We start from the raw sequence: 19080 nt of genomic DNA, 5'->3' as shown, positions 1-19080 counted from the left end.
TGCATTGTCTATTATCATATCCTTTTGCCTCTTCATACTCTTCATGGGGTTCTCAAGAAAAGAATGCTGAAGTGGTTTGCCATTCCCTTCTCCTGTGTCAGAATTCTCTACCATGACCTATCCATCTTAGGTGGCCCTACATGGCATGGCTCAAAGTTTCATTGAATTAGGCAAGGTTGTGGTCCATGTGATCAATTTGGTTAGTTTTCTGTGATTGTGGTTTTCATTCTGTCTACCCCTGGTCGGTGAGGATAAGAGGCTTGTGCAAGCTTCCTGATGAGAGAGACTGGCTGTGAGGAAAACTGGGCCTTGTTCTTGTAGGCAAGGTCATGCTCTGTAAGTCTTTTTTTTTTTTTTTTCTGATGGGTGGGGCCGTGGGCTGTGTTCCCTCCCTGTAGTTTGGCCTGACTATGATAAGGGTAATGGTAGTAATGGCAACCTCCTTCAAAAGGACTTATACCAGGACTGTTGTAGGCAGTGCCCCTGATCCCACAACAGAACTCTGTCGACACACGCCTCCACCAGAGACTCCCTTGCACACACAAGCAAGTAAGGCTCAGCCTCTTGTGGGGTCACTGCTCCTTTCTCCTGGATCCTGGTGTACACAAGGTTTTTTTTTTGTGCTCTCCAAGGGTGTCTGTTTCCCAGTCCTGTGGAACTGCTGTAGTCAAATCCTGCTGACCTTCAAAGTTGGATTCCCTGGGGATACTCAGTCCCTTTGCCAGATCCCCAGGTTGGAAAGTTTGTTGTGGGGCCTAGAACTTTCCCAGCAGTGTGGTAACTTATTTGGTATAATTGTTCTCCAGTTTGCGAGTTGCCTGCCCTGGCGGCTCTGTAGTGGAGCTAATGGCAACATCCTTCAAGAGGACTTATGTGCCTCCCAGGACAGCTATTGCAGAGCCTCTGGCTCCATGGCAGGCCACTGCTGACTCATGCCTCTGCAGGAGACACTAAAACGCTCAAAGGCAGGTCTGCCTCAGTCTCTTGAGGGAGATCATTGCTCCTTTCTCTTGGAAAGGCAAAAAAGATATGACACTGAAAGATGAACTCCCTAGTTTGGTAGGTGTCTAATATACTACTGGAAAAGAGCAGAGAGATAGCTCCAGAAATAATGAAGAGGCTGAACCAAAGTGGAAACAATGCACACTTGTGGATATGTCCGGTGATGAAAGTAAAGCCAGATGCTATAATGAACAATATTGCATAGGAACCTGGAATATTAGATTGATGAATCAAAGTAAATTGGAAGTGGTCAAAGAAATGGCAAGAGTGAACATTGACATTTTAGGAATCAGTGAACTAAAATGGACAGGAGTGGACGAATTTAATTCAGATGACCATTATATCTACTACTGTGGGCAAGAATCCCTTAGGGAAAAAAAATATATATATATATATATATATATATATATATATATATATATATATATATATATATATATATATATATAAAATAGCTCTCATAGTCAATAAAACAGTCCAAAATGCAGTACTTGAGTGCAGTCTCAAAAATGACAGAATGATCTCAATTCATTTCCAAGGCAAACCATTCAGTATCACAGTAATCCAAGTCTATGCCACAGCCACTAATGCTGAAGAAGCTGACGTTGAATGGTTCTATGAAGACCTATAAAACCTTCTAGAACGAACACCCAAAAAATGTCCTTTTCATCATAGGGGACTGGAATGCAAAAGTAGGAAATCAAAAGATACCTGAAATAACAGGCAAGTTGGTCTTAGAGTACAAAATGAAGCAGGACGAAGTCTAACAGAGTTTTGCCAAGAGAATGCACTGCACATAGCAAACGCCCTCTTCCAACAACACAAAACACGACTCTACATATGAAGATCACTAGATGGTAAATACTGAAATAAAATTGATTATATACTTTGTAGCTGAAGATGGAGAAGCTCTGTTCAGTCAACAAAAACAAGACTGGGAGCCAACTGTGGCTCAGATCATGAAAACTGCAAGTGATCATATTAGCAATTTAGACTTAAATTAAAGAATGTAAGGAATATCACTAGGATATTCAGGTATGACCTAAATCACATCCTTTGTGAATATGCAGTGGAAGTAGGGGAAAAAAAAGAAAAAAGATTCCAGGGATGAGATCTGATAGAGTGCCTGAAGAACTATGGATGGATGTTTGTAACATTGTTTAGGAAGTGTTGATCAAAACCATCCTGAAGAAAAAGAAATGCAAAAAGGCAAAATAGTTGTCTGAGGAGGCCTTACAAATAGCTGAGAAAAGAAGAGAATGAAAGGCAAAGGAGAAAAGGAAAGATATACCCATCTGAATGCAGAGTTCCAGAGAAAGCAAGGAAAGATAAGAAATCCTTTTTAAGTGAACAATGTAAAGAAGTAGTGGAAAACAATAGAATTGGAAAGACTAGAGATCTCTTCAAGACAATTAGAGCTATCTAGGGAACATCTTACGCAAAGATGGGCACAATAAAGGACAGAAACGATATGGACCTAACAGGAGCAGAATATATTAAGGAGAGATGGCAAGTATATACAGAATAGCTGCACAAGAAATATCTTAATGACCCAGATATTCACAATGGGCTGATCACTCATTTAGAGCCAAACATCCTAGAGTGTAAAGTCAAGTGGACTTTAGGAAGCATCACTACAAACAAAGCTAGTGGAGGTAATGGGATTTCAGCTGAGCTATTTCAAATGCCAGAAGATGATGCTGTTAAAGTGCTGCACTCAATATATCAGCAGATTTGGAAAACTCAGGAGTGGCCCCAGGTCTGCAAATGGTCAGAGGATCCAGAGATAAAATTGCCAATGTCCACTTGATCATACATGAAGCTAGAGAATTCCAGAACATTTACTTCTGCTTCATTGACTATCTAAAGCCTTTGTGTAGATCAGACTAACTGGAAAATTCTAAAAGTGATGGGAATATTGGACCACATTACCTGCCTCCTGAGAAACTGTATGCAGGTCAAGAAACTACAGTTAGAACTGGACATGAAAAAAGGGAACTGGTTCCAAATTGGGAAAGGTGTACATCAAGGCTGTATATTGTCATCCTGCTTATTTAACTTATACGCAGAGTACATCATGTGAAATGCCAGACTGAATGAAGCACAAGCTGGAATCAAGAGTGCCAGGAGAAATATCAAGAGCATCAAATATGCAGACAATGCGACCCTTAAGGCCAAAATGAAGAGGAACTAAAGAGCCTCTTGATGAAGGTGAAAGAGGAGAATGAAAAAGCTGGCTTAAAATTCAGTATTCAAAAAACCAATATCATGGCATATGGTCTCATCACTTCATGGCAAATAGATGAAGAAATAATCTGAACAGTGACGGACTTTATTTTCTTGGGCTCCAAAATCACTGCAGATGGTGACTATGGCCATGAATTTAAAAGATACTTGCTCCTTGGAAAAAAAGCTGTAACAAACCTAGACAGCATATTAAGAAACAGACATTACTTTGCCTACCAAGGTCCATATAGTCAAAGCTATGTTTGTTTTTTTTTTTTTTTTCCTGTAGTCATGTACTGGTGTGAAAGTTGGACAATAAAAAAGATTTAGCACTAAAGAACTGATCCCTTGGAACTATGGTGCTGGGGGAAGACTCTTGAGAGTCCTTGAACAGCAAGGATATCAAATCAGTCAATCCTAAAGGAAATCAACAATGAAAATTCATTGGAAGGACCGATGCTGAAGCTCCAATACTTCAGTCACTTGATGCAAATAACTGACTCATTGGAAAAGACCCCGATGCTGGGAAGGATTGAAGGTAGGAGGAGAAGGGGATGACAGAGGATGAGATGGTTGGATGGTATCACCAATTCAATGGACATGACTTTAAGTAAACTCCATGAGACGGTGAAGGAGAGGGAAGCCTGGCATGCTGCAGTCTTTGGGGTTGTGAAGAGTCAGTCAAGACTGAGTGGCTGAACAACAACAAATTGTCTATTATAACGTCTTGTTTTCCATTTCTAGTTTTATTGATTTTTAGTTCTCTTGTTTTCCTGATGAGCCTAAATAAAAGTTGATCAGTCTTCTTCTCCTCAAAGAACCAGATTTTAGTTGTATTGAGGTTTGCTTTCATTTTCTTCTTCTCTACTTAATTATACTTGCTCTGATCTTTGTGATTTATTTCATTCTACTCACTTCAGGCTATTTTTTTACACTGAATTTTTATTGTTCTTCCTGTAAAAGCTTTCTGTGTAAGTTTAAGTTGTTTACTTCAGCTTTTTCTTTTTGTTGAGGTAGGATTGTATCACTGTTAACTTCCATCTTTTGCTGTGCCCCATAGGGTTTTGGATTGTTTTAGCATCATTGTCTTTTGTCTCTAGATATATATTTTTAAATTTCCTCTTTAATTTTTTTCAGTGATCCATTGTTTCTTTAGTAATGTATTGTTTAGCCTCCATGTGCATGTGCCAGGAAAAACAGTCCATTTTTTTAAAAATTTTGTCCAGAAAGTACTACCATTGAAAGAAAACCATTCTGACAGAGTTCTAACAATGATTATACTAAGCAGAACAGCTTTTTACATTCTCCCTCTCTCATGTATCTTTAGAGGTCATCCTGACATTCTTTAACCTTGACTATTATCTATGGGAATATTAAGGGATTGTGCAACTTATCACTTCAATTCATTGCTATGTTACTTTTTATTACCCTTTATAGTAGGCCATTAATTTTCCATTATAGGTTTTTTCTTCTTTATTTACCAAGAATAAAATAAGGCTGTGGAGAGAAAAGATATTCATTAAAATTCTTGCATTGTAAATTTGAAACCAGCCTTAATCCTTTTTTATGCAAGATGATTCTGTCTTACATTGTCATAGTAAACTATGAATTGAAACCAGAGTTTTCAGTGAAATTGAAAGAGTGATGGGGATGTTTCATGCCTTGATTATTTTTACTTATCTCTATGCCGCTGTTCTCTATGTAGCAAGTTGCAAAATGTATTATAACCCATATGTTGACAAAAAGAGTGTTGTGGGGCAAGAATAATGATGAGAGTGAGATAAAAGTACATCATTTCAAATTTCACCAAAAGGAAGTCAAAACATAAAAGATGTGCCATAAAATCCTACAGCCATGTCAGGATGTTTGTGTACGTGTGTCTGTGTATACAAGTCAATGATTTTACCAAACCTTAACTTTTCTAGACAACGCTCACTGTCTTTATATTTCATTATCTTTGCATTATACTAAATATTCTTCTGAGCAATAAATAAAATTTCTGAATAGTATTTAAACAATAACAAAAACAAAATTCACCAGAAGGTAGGTAAGTAAATATGTTCAAACAGTTATCCTAACAATGATAGCAAAACCCATGCCATATTTTCTCAGGATGAATTTATCCCATTCCCCAAGTCCAGCAACCGTATAGTCACTTATTTTATGAAACAGGCAAATAAACATAGTACTACAATACTCTTAGGTATAATTACTAGTTGTAATTAGGATGCTGTACAAGGACAATTGGTGGAATATCACTAAAACATATATATATATATATATATATATAGATTATTTCTCTGGTGGCTAAGTGGTAAAGAATCCTCCTGACAATGAAGCAGATGCAAGTTCAATCCTTGGGTTGGGAAGATCCCCTGGAGAAGGAAATAGCATGCCATTCCAGTATTCTTGCCTAGTAAATTCCATGGGCAGGGGAGCCTGGTGGGCTACAGTCCATGCGATTGCAAAAGAGTTGGACACAACTTAGTGACTAAACAACAACAACAATAACAACAAATTTCTTTTAATTTCGATAAGATATAAATCGGGCACTTCCAAGACTTTGCTGCTCTATTTCATTCAATAGAAACACCTGAAGTATTTAGAGGTCAGAATTTCAACTTCGCACAAAGTTGTACTTAATGTCCTCTAATAGCTATGGCTTCCTGGAACCAACAACTTGCAGTTTTGTAAGGGAGATTTGTTTCTTCTTGCTTTCCCCACTCCTTACTGCTCAGTTTGTGCACTGGTTTCTAATCTCTCCAGAATCAAAGTAGAGGTAAGAGAGTGAGAGGCTAGGGCTGGGAAGGGAAAGAGGCCAGGAAGGCTCTTACTTAATTAGTACTGTCACTTGCCTTTATGCTTTCCAGCCTGCCTGATGTTTATTGAAGTTATTCTGTGTACGCTGTTAAAGGGATTTGCAAATTGCAAAAAAGATTCCCATACTCTTAAAGAGTTGATAATTAAATTTAGAAAAGAAGGCCTGATAGCCTAATTAGGAAAATAAGATATCCAAAGAAATGAAAGGGTCAGACGAGGTTCTATTTTGTTCTATCTACCAACACTGCCCAACTGTAGGTTTATCAAATGAAGAAAAAACTTAATACTATCTCAATACTGTTTCTTGTCCCATTCCTAATACAATCATGAAAGTTTAGCTTCCATTCTTTTCTTCTAGCCTACCCTCATTTTTTTTCCTCATCCATGTGGTCAAATATAAGGATTCAGATGTGAAGTGCTCTGCAAAAGAATTTGCGTGAGAAGATAGTCATACCCTTGTGTAAAGAAGGCTAAAATTATCCATAAGATTTCATGGATAAAATTTGAATGCAATTGGATTCTGAAAATTGGAAAAAAGTTTAGTTAGAAGTGAAGGTAGGGGTATTACAATCAAAGGAATCAATATGAAGATAAAATGAGGTTTTATCTTCTCCCATTCTGAGGGTTGTCTTTTCACCTTGCTTATAGTTTCCTTTGCTGTGCAAAAGCTTTTAAGTTTAATTAGGTCCCACTTATTTACTTTTGGTTTTATTTCCATTACTCTAGGAAGTGGGTCATAGAGGATCTTGCTTTGACTTATGTGACTGAGTGTTCTGCCTATGTTTTCCTCTAAGAGTTTTATAGTTTCAGGTCTTACATTTAGGTCTTTAATCCATTCTAAGTCTATCTTTGTGTGTGGTGTTAGGAAGTGTTTTAATTTCATTCTTTTACATGTAGCTATCCATCTTCCCAGCATCATTTATTGAAGAGGCTGTCTTTGCCCCATTGTATATTCTTGTCTCCTTTGTCAAAAATAAGGTACACATATGTGCATGGGTTTACTTCTGGGCTTTCTCTCTTGTTCCATTGGTCTATATTTCTGTTTTTGTGCCAATACCATGCTGTCTTGATGACTGTAGCTTTGTAGTATAATCTGAAGTCAGGAAAATGATAGCAAATGAATCCACTGACAAACAATTAATTTCCAAAATATACAAGCAGCTCCTTCAACTCCATACCAGAAAAACTAACAACCCAATCAAAAAGTGGGAAAAAGACCTAAACAGACATTTCTCCAAAGAAGACATACAGATGGCTAACAAAGACATGAAAAGATGCTCAACATCATTCATTATTATGCAAATCAAAACTACAATGAGATAAAACCTCACACTAGTCAGGATGGCCATCATCAAAAAGTGTACAAACAATAAATGCTGGAGAGGGTGTGGAAAAAAGGGAATGCTCTTGCACTGTTGGTGGGAACAAAAATTGATACAGCTGCTATTGAAGATGGTATGGATGGTATGGAGATTCCTTAGAAAACTAGGAATAAAACTAGCATATGACTCAGCAATCCCACTCCTAGGCATATACCCTGAGGAAACCAAAATAGAAAAAGACACATGTATCCCATTGTTCATTACAGCACTATTAACAATAGCTAGAACATGGAAGCAACCTAGACGTCCATCAACAGATGAATGAGTAAAGTTGTGGTACATATATACCATGGAACATTACTCAGCCATAAAAAGGAACACATTTGAGTCTGTTCTAAGGAAGTGGATGAACCTAGAACCTATTATACCTAGTTAAGTAAGTTAGAAAGATAAAGATAAATATCATATTCTAACACATATATACGGAATCTAGAAAAATGATATTGAAGACTTTATTTACAGGGCAGCAGTGGAGAAACAAGCATAGAGAATAGACTTATGGACATGGGAAGAGGGGAGGAGAGGGTGAGATGTATGGAAAGAGTAACGTGGAAATTTACATTACCATATGTAAAATAGATAGCTAATGGGAATTTGCTGTATGGCTCAGGAAAGTCAAATAGGGGCTCTGTATCAACCTGGAGGGGTGGGGTGGGAAGGGAGATGGGAGGGAGGTTCAGAAGGGAAGGGATATATGTATACTTATGGCTGATTCATGTTGAGGTTTGACAGAAAACAACAAAATTCTGTAAAGCAATTATCCTTCAATTTAAAAATAAATAAATAAAAAGAATGAGCTTGTTTCATTGGTATAACAATTAAGACACTGGCTGGCTGAAGGATGAAGTTCTGGTTTGGAGTGATTTTAATTCATTTAGTAAACATTTAATGAACATCTACTATGTACCAGTCATAAGATTTAGGTAAAAGAGATACAAAGAGCATAAAGTCATGGTCCTTGCCCCTTTGGACCTCAACTCTTATGTGTTGTAACAGCCTCAATTTCCCAATCTCACAATGAAGGGATTGGAGTAGATGTTGTTTAAGATAATATCCAACTTAAATATTATCTGATTCCTCTTTTAAAAAATCAACCTAGGCAAGTATGTATGACTTATGACATATTTATAGCTTTATATTTTAAATGTACATATCAAATTGAAATATTTACTGGGGATAAAATATACATTTGGTACCAGCATGAATGTGGATTTTTATCTATAAGTATTTTCACATCATTAAAATTGTAAGAGATTTTGCTCTTTAACCATTTAAATCACTGTGTTTTTCCATGACACTTTAACCTAAAACCAATGTTATACTTAATTATTTTAAATATTCTTTGGAAAAGTTTGAGAATTGCTTATACGACCACATACTCATCAGTGATAAATATTTATGTAGTTCTACTATGTATACTTAGAATTGTGCTAAGTGATGGAGATTCATGTGTGTATGTGTGTATACAGTGTTATATATATACACACACACATATATATGGTGGTTTAGTCGCTAAGCCGTGTCCAACACTTGCAACTCTGTGGACTGCAGCCTGCTGGGCTCTTCGGTCCATGGACTTCCCAGGCAAGAATACTGGAGTGGGTTTGCCATTTCCTTCTCCAGGGGATCTTCCTGACCCAGGAATCGTACCTGGGTCTCCTGCATTGTAGGCAGATTCTTTACCAACTGAGCTATGAGCAAAGCCCATATAAACTCATGGATGGGAACACATGTTCTTGTAACCATCCATGAGTTTTATTAATAGGTACTACTAATACTAAGTCGCTTCAGTCATGTCCAACTCTGTGCGACCCCATAGACAGCAGCCTACCAGGCTCCCCCATCCCTGGGATTCTCCAGGCAAGAACACTGGAGTGGGTTGCCATTTCCTTCTCCAGTGCATGAAAGTGAAAAGTGAAAGTGAAGTCGCTTAGTCGTGTCCGACTCTTTGCGACCCCATGAACTGCAGCCCACCACGTTCCTCTGCATGGGATTCTCCAGGCAAGAGCACTGGAGTGGGGTGCCATTGCCTTCTCCATTATTAATAGGTAAGAAGGTACTTTATCAGCTCTTAATTTTTTTAAACTTAAGATTTTCATTTCCCTTCTTAACTCTTACTAACATTTTAGAATCAAATTCCATATATTAAATCTGTTAAGATAAATTTCAGCAGAGTAAATTTTAAAGATCTTGTTGGCTTTATTCTTTCTCAGACATTAGACAAAGTCATCGTAAGATTTTTTATTCACTAACATTGCATAACAGTAGATAACACGAACTTAGTTGACTAATAAACCCTCAGAAGAATAAGATGTATGTAAAAATTATTTTTCATGTTGACAACTGTAAAGACATATCTATTTTAAGAGGTAAAGAACCTGCCTGCCAATGCAACAGAAATAAGTGACACAGGTTCAGTCCCTGGGTGGGGAAGATCCTGTGGAGAAGGGCATAGCCACCCTCTTCAGTATTCTTACCTGGAGAATTCAATGGAGAAAGGAGCCTTGTGGGCTACACAGTCCATAGTGTCATATACAGTCGGACATGACTGAAGCCACTTAGCACACACCCACAAGCCAGTCTTGATACTGAGTATTTTCCCAGGCCACATGAACTTGAAGCATTTGGGTTTATTTCTAATATATTCCTGAGAATTTTATGACTGCTTAATTTGTATAAGCTCTTACTTTTCTTTGAATTAATTGAGCATAGCTCTTTTATAAGTTAATTTGGCAATACCATTACTAGTCAGAAGAATATTTCACATTACAACATACATATACAGACACACATGGGCTTCCCCAGTGGCTTAGTGGCAAAGAATCTGACTGCAATGCAGGAGACATGGATTCAATACCTGGATTGGGAAGATCACCTGAAGGAGGGCATAGCAACCCACTCCAGTATTCTTGCTTAGAGAATCCCATGGACAGAGGAGCCTGGAGGGCTATAGTCCATAGGGTCACAAAGAGTTGGATATGGCTGGAGGGCTATATTCCATAGAGTCAAAAAGAGTCAGACACGACTGAAGTGACTTGAGCATACATGCATACAGACACACATAAATAATCAAGCACAAGCTGAGATTTTATAGATTTTATTTTAATGTTTTCAGCCATTATGTCGGTACCTGTTCAAATGGCTAAAGCTTTCTAAAAGCTCTTATTTTGGAGAAGACAATTAAGATATTTTTGTATCTTGTAAAGTAATCTTATGGAAGCTGTGAACTAGATTTTGGGCAAGGAAACCTCTGTAGTAGTGTATATATATATATATATATATATATATATATATATATATATATATATATTAGTTCAGTTCAGTTCAATCACTCAGTTATGTCCACGTTTTTGTGACCCCATGAACTGCAGCACGCCAGGCCTCCCTGTCCATCACCAACTCCCAGAGTTCACCCAAACCCATGTCCATTGAGTTGGTGGTGCCATCCAATCATCTCATCCTGTCGTCCCCTTCTCCTCCTGCTTTCAGCCTTTCCCAGCATCAGGGTCTTTTCAAATGTGTCAGCAATTCGCATCAGGTGGCCAAAGTATTGGAGTTTCAGCTTCAACATCTGTCCCTCCAATGAATACCCAGGACTGATCTCCTTTAGGATGGACAGGTTGGATCTCCTTGCAATCCAAGGGACTCTCAAGAGTCTTCTCCAACACCACGGTTGAAAAGGATCAATTCTTCGGTGCTCAGCTTTCTTTATAAAGCTGGAGACCACTGGAAAAACCATAGCCTTGACTAGACGGACCTTTGTTGACAAAGTAATGTCTCTGCCTTTGAATATGCTGTCTAGGATGGTCATAACTTTCCTTCCAACTAGTAAGTGTCTTTTAATTTCATGGTTGCAATCACCATCTGCAGTGATTTTGGAGCCCCCAAAAATAAAGTTAGCCACTATTTCCCCCATCTATTTGCCATGAAGTGGTGGGACCAGATGCCATGATCTTTGTTTTCTGAATGTTGAGCTTTAAGCCAACTTTTTCACTCTCCTCTTTCACTTTCATCAAAAGGCTCTTTAGTTCTTTTTCACTTTCTGCCATAAGGATGGTGTCACCTGCATACCTGAGGTTATTGAGGTTTCTCCCAGCAATCTTGATTCCAGCTTGTGCTTCCTCCAGCCCAGTGTTTCTCATGATGTACTCTGCATATAAGTTAAATCAGCAGAGTGACAATATACAGCTGTGACGTACTCCTTTTCCTATTTGGAACCAGTCTGTTGTTCCATGTCCAGTTCTAACTGTTGCTTCCAGACCTGCATACATGCTTCTCAAGAGGCAGGTCAGGTAGTCTGGTATTCCCATCTCTTTCAGAATTTTCCACAGTTTATTGTGATCCACACAATCAAAGGCTTTGGCATAGTCAATACACAGAAATAGATGTTTTTCTGTAACTCTCTTGCTTTTTCGATGATCCAGTGGATGTTGGCAATTTGATATCTGGTTCCTCTGCCTTTTCTTAATCCAACTTGAATGTCTGGAAGTTCTCTGTTCATGTACTGTTGAAGCTTAACTTGGAGAATTTTGAGCATTGTAATGAAAGTAATGAAATGAAGTTGCTCAGTCATGTCTGACTCTGCAACCCCATGGACTGTAGCCTACCAGTCTCCTCCGTCCATGGGATTTTCCAGGCAAGAGTACTGGAGTGGGTTGCCATTTCCTTCTCCACGGGGTCTTTCTGACCCAGGGATCAAACCCAGGTTTCCTGCATTGTAGGCAGACGCTTTACCATCTAAGCCACCAGAGAAGTCTTTGCTGGTATGTGAAATGAGTGCAACTGTGCAGTAGTTTGAACATTCTTCGGTCTTGCCTTTCTATGGGACTGGAATGAAAACTGATCTTTTCCAGTCCTGTGGCCACTGCTGAGTTTTCATAATTTCTGGCATATTGAGTGTACCACTTTAACAGCATCATCTTTTAAGGATTTGCAATAGCTCAGCTGGAATTCTATCACATCGACTAGCTTTGTTCATAGTGATGCTTCCTAAGGCCCACTTCGCTTCACATTCCCAGATGTCTGACTCTATTTGAGTGATCACACCACTGTGGTTATCTGGGTCATTAAGATCTTTTTTGTATAATTCTTTGTATTCTTGCCACCTCTTCTTAATATCTTCTGTTTCTTTAGGTCTATACCATTTCTATTCTTTATTGTATCCATCTTTGCATGATATATCTCCTTGGTATGTCTAATTTTCTTGAAAATCTCTAGTTTTTTCCATTGTATTGTTTTCCTCTATTTCTTTGCATTGATCTAAACATAGGGAGGTTTTCTTGTCTCTTCTTGCTGTTCTTTGGAACTCTGCTTTCAGATAGGTATATTTTTTCTTTTCTCCTTTGCCTTTCACTTTTCTCAGCTATCTGTAAGACTTCCTCAGACAATCCTTTTGCCTTTTTTTCATTTCTTTTTTTTCAGGATGATTTTGATCACCACAGCCTATACAGTGTTATGAATGTCCATATATTGTTCTTCAGTCACTCTGCCTATGAGATCTAATCTCTTGAATCTATTTGTCACTTCCACTGTATAATTTTAAGGGATTTGATTCAGGTCATACCTGAATGGCCTATAGGTTTTCCCTATGTTCTTCAATTTAAGTCTGAATTTTTACAATAAGGAGTTCATAATATGAGCTACAGTCAGCTCCTGGTCTTCTTTTTGAACTTCTCCATCTTTGGCTGCAAATAATATAATCAGTCTGATTTTTGTATTGAGCATCTGGTCATGTCCATGTGTAGAATCGTCTCTTGTGTTGTTGGAAGAGGGGGTTTGCTATTCTGGGTGAGAGCTAACTTTTTCTTAGGTTTTCTGCCTTTTCCAAAATTTCCATGAATATGTGTACTATTTCAGGAATAAATTGACCTTTTAAATCTCCTTTTAGTTCTCACTCATCCACACTTTGCCCATATCACAATTGAGAGTACCTAAAAAATTAAGTCCAGTTTTATGCTTTGATAATACACAGTTGACTCACTCTGGAAACATATAAATATATTTTTCATCTTTTGGTAAGTCATGTTGTATCTCTCTCTGAATACAAATAGGAATATATGTGTACATACATATATATCATATATTCATTTTTTAAACCTAAAAATTATGGCAATTAGACATTAGAACTGAAATAGTGATGCTGTGATGTTGGAGAAGACTCTTGAGAGTCCATTGGACTGCAAGGAGATCCAATCAGTCCATTCTGAAGGAGATCAACCCTGGGATTTCTTTGGAAGGAATGATGCTAAAGCTGAAGCTCCGGTACTTTGGCCACCTCATGCGAAGAGTTGACTCATTGGAAAAGACTTTGATGCTGGCAGGGATTGGGGGCAGGAGGAGAAGGGGACGACCGAGGATGAGATAGCTGGATGGCAAGCACTGACTCAATGGACGCGAGTCTGACTGAACTCCGGGAGCTGGTGATGGACAGGGAGACCTAGCATGCTGCGATTCATGGGGTCACGAAGAGTCAGACACGACTGAGTGACTGAACTGAGCTGAACTGATATGATATGATTTTCATACATTTTTTTTTCTTTTTTTCTTTTCTAGTGCAAGGGTGTGACTAAAATCTATCATTACATAATTGCTCTGCCACCTGATCTTACAGAACTGGAAACACAAATTCCAGAAGTTATTACCCCTGAAGAGAAGTCATGTAATGTGCAAGTGGTAAGCGATTTTTAAAAAATTATTTATCATTAATAGAAAGTATTCAGTAAAGATTTGTAAGTATCAATCAAATTCTCTCTAATTTAACACAGAAGTGGGTGTTATAGGTTTTTTGGTTTCCTTTTAATGTCTCTAAATGTATAGTTGATACTTGAACAACATTGGAATTAGGGGTACCAACCCTCCATGCAGTCAAAAATCCACATATAACTTTACAGTCTGTTCTCTATATCTTCAGTCTCACATTCATAGATTCATACAACCATGGATAAGTGTGGTACTGTAGTACTTATATACTGAAAAAATAATTGCACATAGGTGAACCTGTGCAATTCAAACCCATGTTCAAGGGTAAACTGTTTACAGCATATAAGATGATGTGATCATGTCTAGCTTTTCAGTTTAGTCATTATATTAATTTTGGGTGACTTTATTATATACCATTGAATTTATATATCATGATTTATTTAATCATTCAATTTTCATTGTATTATTTAGAGTGCTCCCATTCTCATGCGTTAAAAGTAAATCTGATATAATGATCTTTTAAAGTATAATGTATTTTAACCATTCAAATAATATATTTGAATATATTTATATGATTCTGATAATAATAACAGAATATACTGTTGTCTTCCCTGGTAGCTCAGCTTATAGAGAATCTCCTTACAATGCAGGAGACCCTTCTTTAATTCCTGGGTCAGTAAGATCCACTGGAGAATGGATACGCTACCCACTCCAGTATTCTTGGGTTTCCTTAGTGGCTCAGGCAATAAAAAATCCTCACGTAATGCAAGAGACCTGAGTTGGGAAGATCACCTGGAGAAGGGAATGGCTACCCATTCCAGTATTCTTGCCTGGAGAGTCCCCATGGACAGAGGAACCTGGCAGGCTACAGTCCATGCGATTGCAAAGAGTCAGACACAGCTGAGTGACTTTCAGTTTCATTTTCACAATTGTTTTAGGATTAATTGTATTGTTAAATTACTTATCAGAAGAATTCTATCAAACTAAACCCTGTATTTTCAGAGTTTTGAATTTTATCTCTTTTTCTTATTCTTGCTAGAATTGTAAAATCGAACCTCATTTTTGTTTTACTATGTGTTTAATTATTTGGGCATTTTTATTATATGTTATATTTTTCTCCTAATTCTCCATTTCTTAATCTTTATTATTTAATTTATCTAACTCGAAATTGCCTGTTAATTAATATAAAATATAAAAATGTAAAAAGAAAATATTTACTAGTTTTAGTCATTAACAATACTTGTATATTTTCTTCCAATTTTTTTTCTATTCATATTTTATATATTTGCAACATACCACATATGTAACTTGATCACATGAACATATCATAATTTACTTGATTTTGTTTTATTTGTTGGCATTCAAATTACTTCAAGTTCTTGTTATTTTACTGTTACGTACACTGTTCTAATACATATAATTGAGCGCCTTTGTACATAAAGCTCTTAATGCTTAGTTGTTGAGGCATGCAATTATTGGTCCAAAGGTTATGAACAGTTTCAAGTTTGTAATATATACTGAAAATTTGCTTTCTCCCAGAGGGATGGTACAGGGAAGGAGGAGGGAGGGGCGTTCAGGATGGGGAACACGTGAATACCTGTGGTGGATTCATGTTGATGTATGGCAAAACCAATACAATATTTTAAAGTAATTTAACCTCCAATTAAAATAAATAAATTTATATTAAAAATAATAAAAATAAAAAGAAATTTTAAAAAAATAAAAAAAATTTAAAAATTAAAAAAAAATAAATAAAAGATTGTATCAGTTTGTGCTTTTACTATTTAAACAAATAGAATTATTCAGGTGAAAAACAGTCATAATCAAATCCTAGTCATATCTTGTTTCTTTTACAATTAATGAGGTTTAACATTTTCCATTGTATTTATTAGCCATTTTCCTTCCCTTTCTCCTGAATTTCCTGTTCATAGTCCTTGCCCACTTGATTGAGGGGATCTTAGAGGTAACTTATGTTTATTTTATGTTATTTACATGTTCCAAATTTATTGTAAAGATTTGCACAATAAACTGAGATATAGAATCTTTTAAGTTCAGAAATAAGCTTGATAAAGTCAGCTTGCCTACTTTAAGTGCATTATTTTTGCCCACTTACCATATGATTACATCTGTCATAGTATTTACTGAATTTCCTGTACTTTTAAAAAGTGATATAGTAATAACTTAAATCTGCTTAAAGCAAAGGCAAAATAACTTCACATTTGCTCCAACAGAAAAACATCATTGAACATGAATTTTTAAAGCTATAATTTGAAGTAATGCTTCATATGTCATGTTTGTATTATCAGAATCATTTTCATCTAAGTCTTTATTTTAATCTATGTAAACATAGCAACATCATTATTATGGCTGCATGGACAACCTTATCGTATCACAATGACTTAATTAAAAAGAGAGAGTGGAGTTTTTTAGTACAGAATTGTTTGTCTTGAAATAGCGAATTACCTGAAAGAAATGAATATACCCTTGAAATAGAAGATTTTATTGTTCAATTCGATCAAGGATGTCATTAAACTGTAAGCTGCATGCAAAAATAATGTGACATTTTATGCCAATGGTGAAGTTCAAAATTAGTGGTTTAAAATATCAAATAATAATTTGTCTCTCAGTTGTAGAATTATATAGAATAGAAATTTAACCTTATTATACAAAATATACAAATCCAAAAAACATGAGAGAATAAATTTCATAAACAAAGAAAGCAACGAAATTGGAAGAGCAGTTGAATTTAGTGTAAGGATTAAGTAGCTTTTTTTTTAAATCCCTCAGTTCAGTTCAGTTCAGTCGCTCAATCGTGTCTGACTCTTTAAGACTCCATGAATCATAGCACGCCAGGCCTCCCTGTCCATCGCCAACTCCTGGAGTTCACTCAGACTCACGTCCATCAAGTCAGTGATGCCATCTAGCCATCTCATCCTCTGTTGTCCCCTTCTCCTCCTGCCCCCAATCCCTCCCAGCATCAGAGTCTTTTCCAATGAGTCAACTCTTCGCATGAGATGGCCAAAGTACAGAAGTTTCAGCTTCAGTATCATTCCCTCCAAAGAAATCCCAGGGCAGATCTCCTTCAGAATGGACTGGCTGAATCTCCTTGCAGTCCAAGGGACTCTCAAGAGTCTTCTCTAACACCACAGTCCAAAAGCATCAATTCTTCAGTGCTCAGCTATCTTCACAGTCCAACTCTCACATCCACACATGACTACTGGAAAAACCATAGCCTTGAGTAGAAGGACCTTTGTTGGCAAAGTAATGTCTCTGCTTCTCAATATGCTATCTAGGTTGATCATAACTTTTCTTCCAAGGAGTAAGCGTCTTTTAATTTCATAGCTGCAATCACCATCTGCAGTGATTTTGGAGCCCCCCCAAAATAAAGTCTGACACTGTTTCCACTGTTTCCCCATCTATTTCCCATGAAGTGATGGGACCAGATGCCATGATCTTCGTTTTCTGAATGTTGAGCTTTAAGCCAATTTTCCACTCACCTCTTTCACTTTCATCAAGAGGCTTTTTAGTTCCTCTTCACCTTCTGCCATAAGGGTGGTGTCAACTGTATATCTGAGGTTATTGAAATTTCTCCTGGCAATCTTGATTCCAGCTTGTGTTTCTTCCAGCCCAGCGTTTCTCATGATGTACTCTGCATATAAGTTAAATAAGCAGGGTGACAATATACAGCCTTGATGTACTCCTTTTCCTATTTGGAACAAGTCTGTTGTTCCATCTCCAGTTCTAACTGTTGCTTCTTGACCTGCATATAGGTTTCTCAAGAGGCAGGTCAGGTGGTCTGGCATTCCCATCTCTTTCAGAATTGTCCACAGTTTATTGTGATCCACACAGTCAAAGGCTTTGGCATAGTCAATAAAGCAGAAATAGATGTTTTTCTGGAACTATCTTGCTTTTTTTGATGATCCAGAGGTTACTGGCAATTTGATCTCTGGTTCCTCTGCCTTTTCTAAAACCAGCTTGAACATCAGGGAGTTCACGGTTCACGTATTGCTGAAGCCTGGCTTGGAGAATTTTGAGCAATACTTTAGTAGCATGTGAGATGAGTGCAATTGTGTGGTAGTTTGAGCATTCTTTGGCATTGCCTTTCTTTGGGATTGGAATGAAAACTGACCTTTTCCAGTCGCGTGGCCACTGCTGAGTATTCCAAGTTTGCTGGCATATTGAGTGCAGCACTTTCACAGCATCATCTTTCAGGAGGTGAAATAGCTCCACTGGAATTCCATCACCTCCACTAGCTTTGTTCATAGTGATGCTTTCTAAGGCCCACTTGATTTCACATTCCTAGATGTCTGGCTCTAGATGAGTGATCACACCATCGTGTTTATCTTGGTCATGAAGATCTTTTTTGTATAGTTCTTCTGTGTATTCTTGCCACCTCTTCTTAATATCTTCTGCTTCTTTCCATACCATTCTGTCCTTTATTGAGCCCATCTTTGCATGAAATCTTCCCTTGGTGTCTCTAATTTTCTTGAAGAGATCTCTAGTCTTTCCCATTCTGTTCTTTTCCTCTATTTCTTTGCATTGATCTCTGAGGAAGGCTTTCTAATCTCTTCTTGCTATTCTTTAAAACTCTCCATTCACATGCTTGTATCTTTCCTTTTCTCCTTTGCTTTTCACTTCTTTTCTTTTCACAGCTATTAGTAAGGCCTCCCCAGACAGCCATTTTGCTTTTTTGTTTTTCTTTTCCATGGGGATGGTCTTGATCCCTTTCTCCTGTACAATGTCACGAACCTCTGTCCATAGTTCATCAGGCACTCTATCTATCAGAATTAGCCCCTTATATAATTTTCTCACTTCTACTGTATAATCATAAGGGATTTGATTTAGGTCATACCTGAATGGTCTATTGGTTTTGCCTACTTTCTTCAATTTAAGTCTGAATTTGGCAATAAGCAATTCATGATCTGAGCCACAGTCTGCCCCTGGTCTTGTT

The 19080-nt window shown here is 37.4% G+C and overlaps 1 long non-coding RNA gene across 1 annotated transcript in view; it reads left to right on the top strand.

The window, feature by feature from the left end:
• LOC106503808 overlaps positions 1-19080 on the top strand; it is a 152120-nt gene that overhangs the window by 14861 nt on the left and 118179 nt on the right. The window contains exon 2 of the long non-coding RNA XR_001917659.1: positions 13983-14102. This is a non-coding gene — a long non-coding RNA (uncharacterized LOC106503808). The remainder of the gene's footprint in view (positions 1-13982; positions 14103-19080) is intronic.

Source organism: Capra hircus, unplaced genomic scaffold, assembly GCF_001704415.2.
Source record: "Capra hircus breed San Clemente unplaced genomic scaffold, ASM170441v1, whole genome shotgun sequence".
NCBI classification, from domain to species: domain Eukaryota; kingdom Metazoa; phylum Chordata; class Mammalia; order Artiodactyla; family Bovidae; genus Capra; species Capra hircus.
Note: the sequence above shows the minus strand (reverse complement) of the source record. Positions and strands in the feature narration are given on the sequence as shown.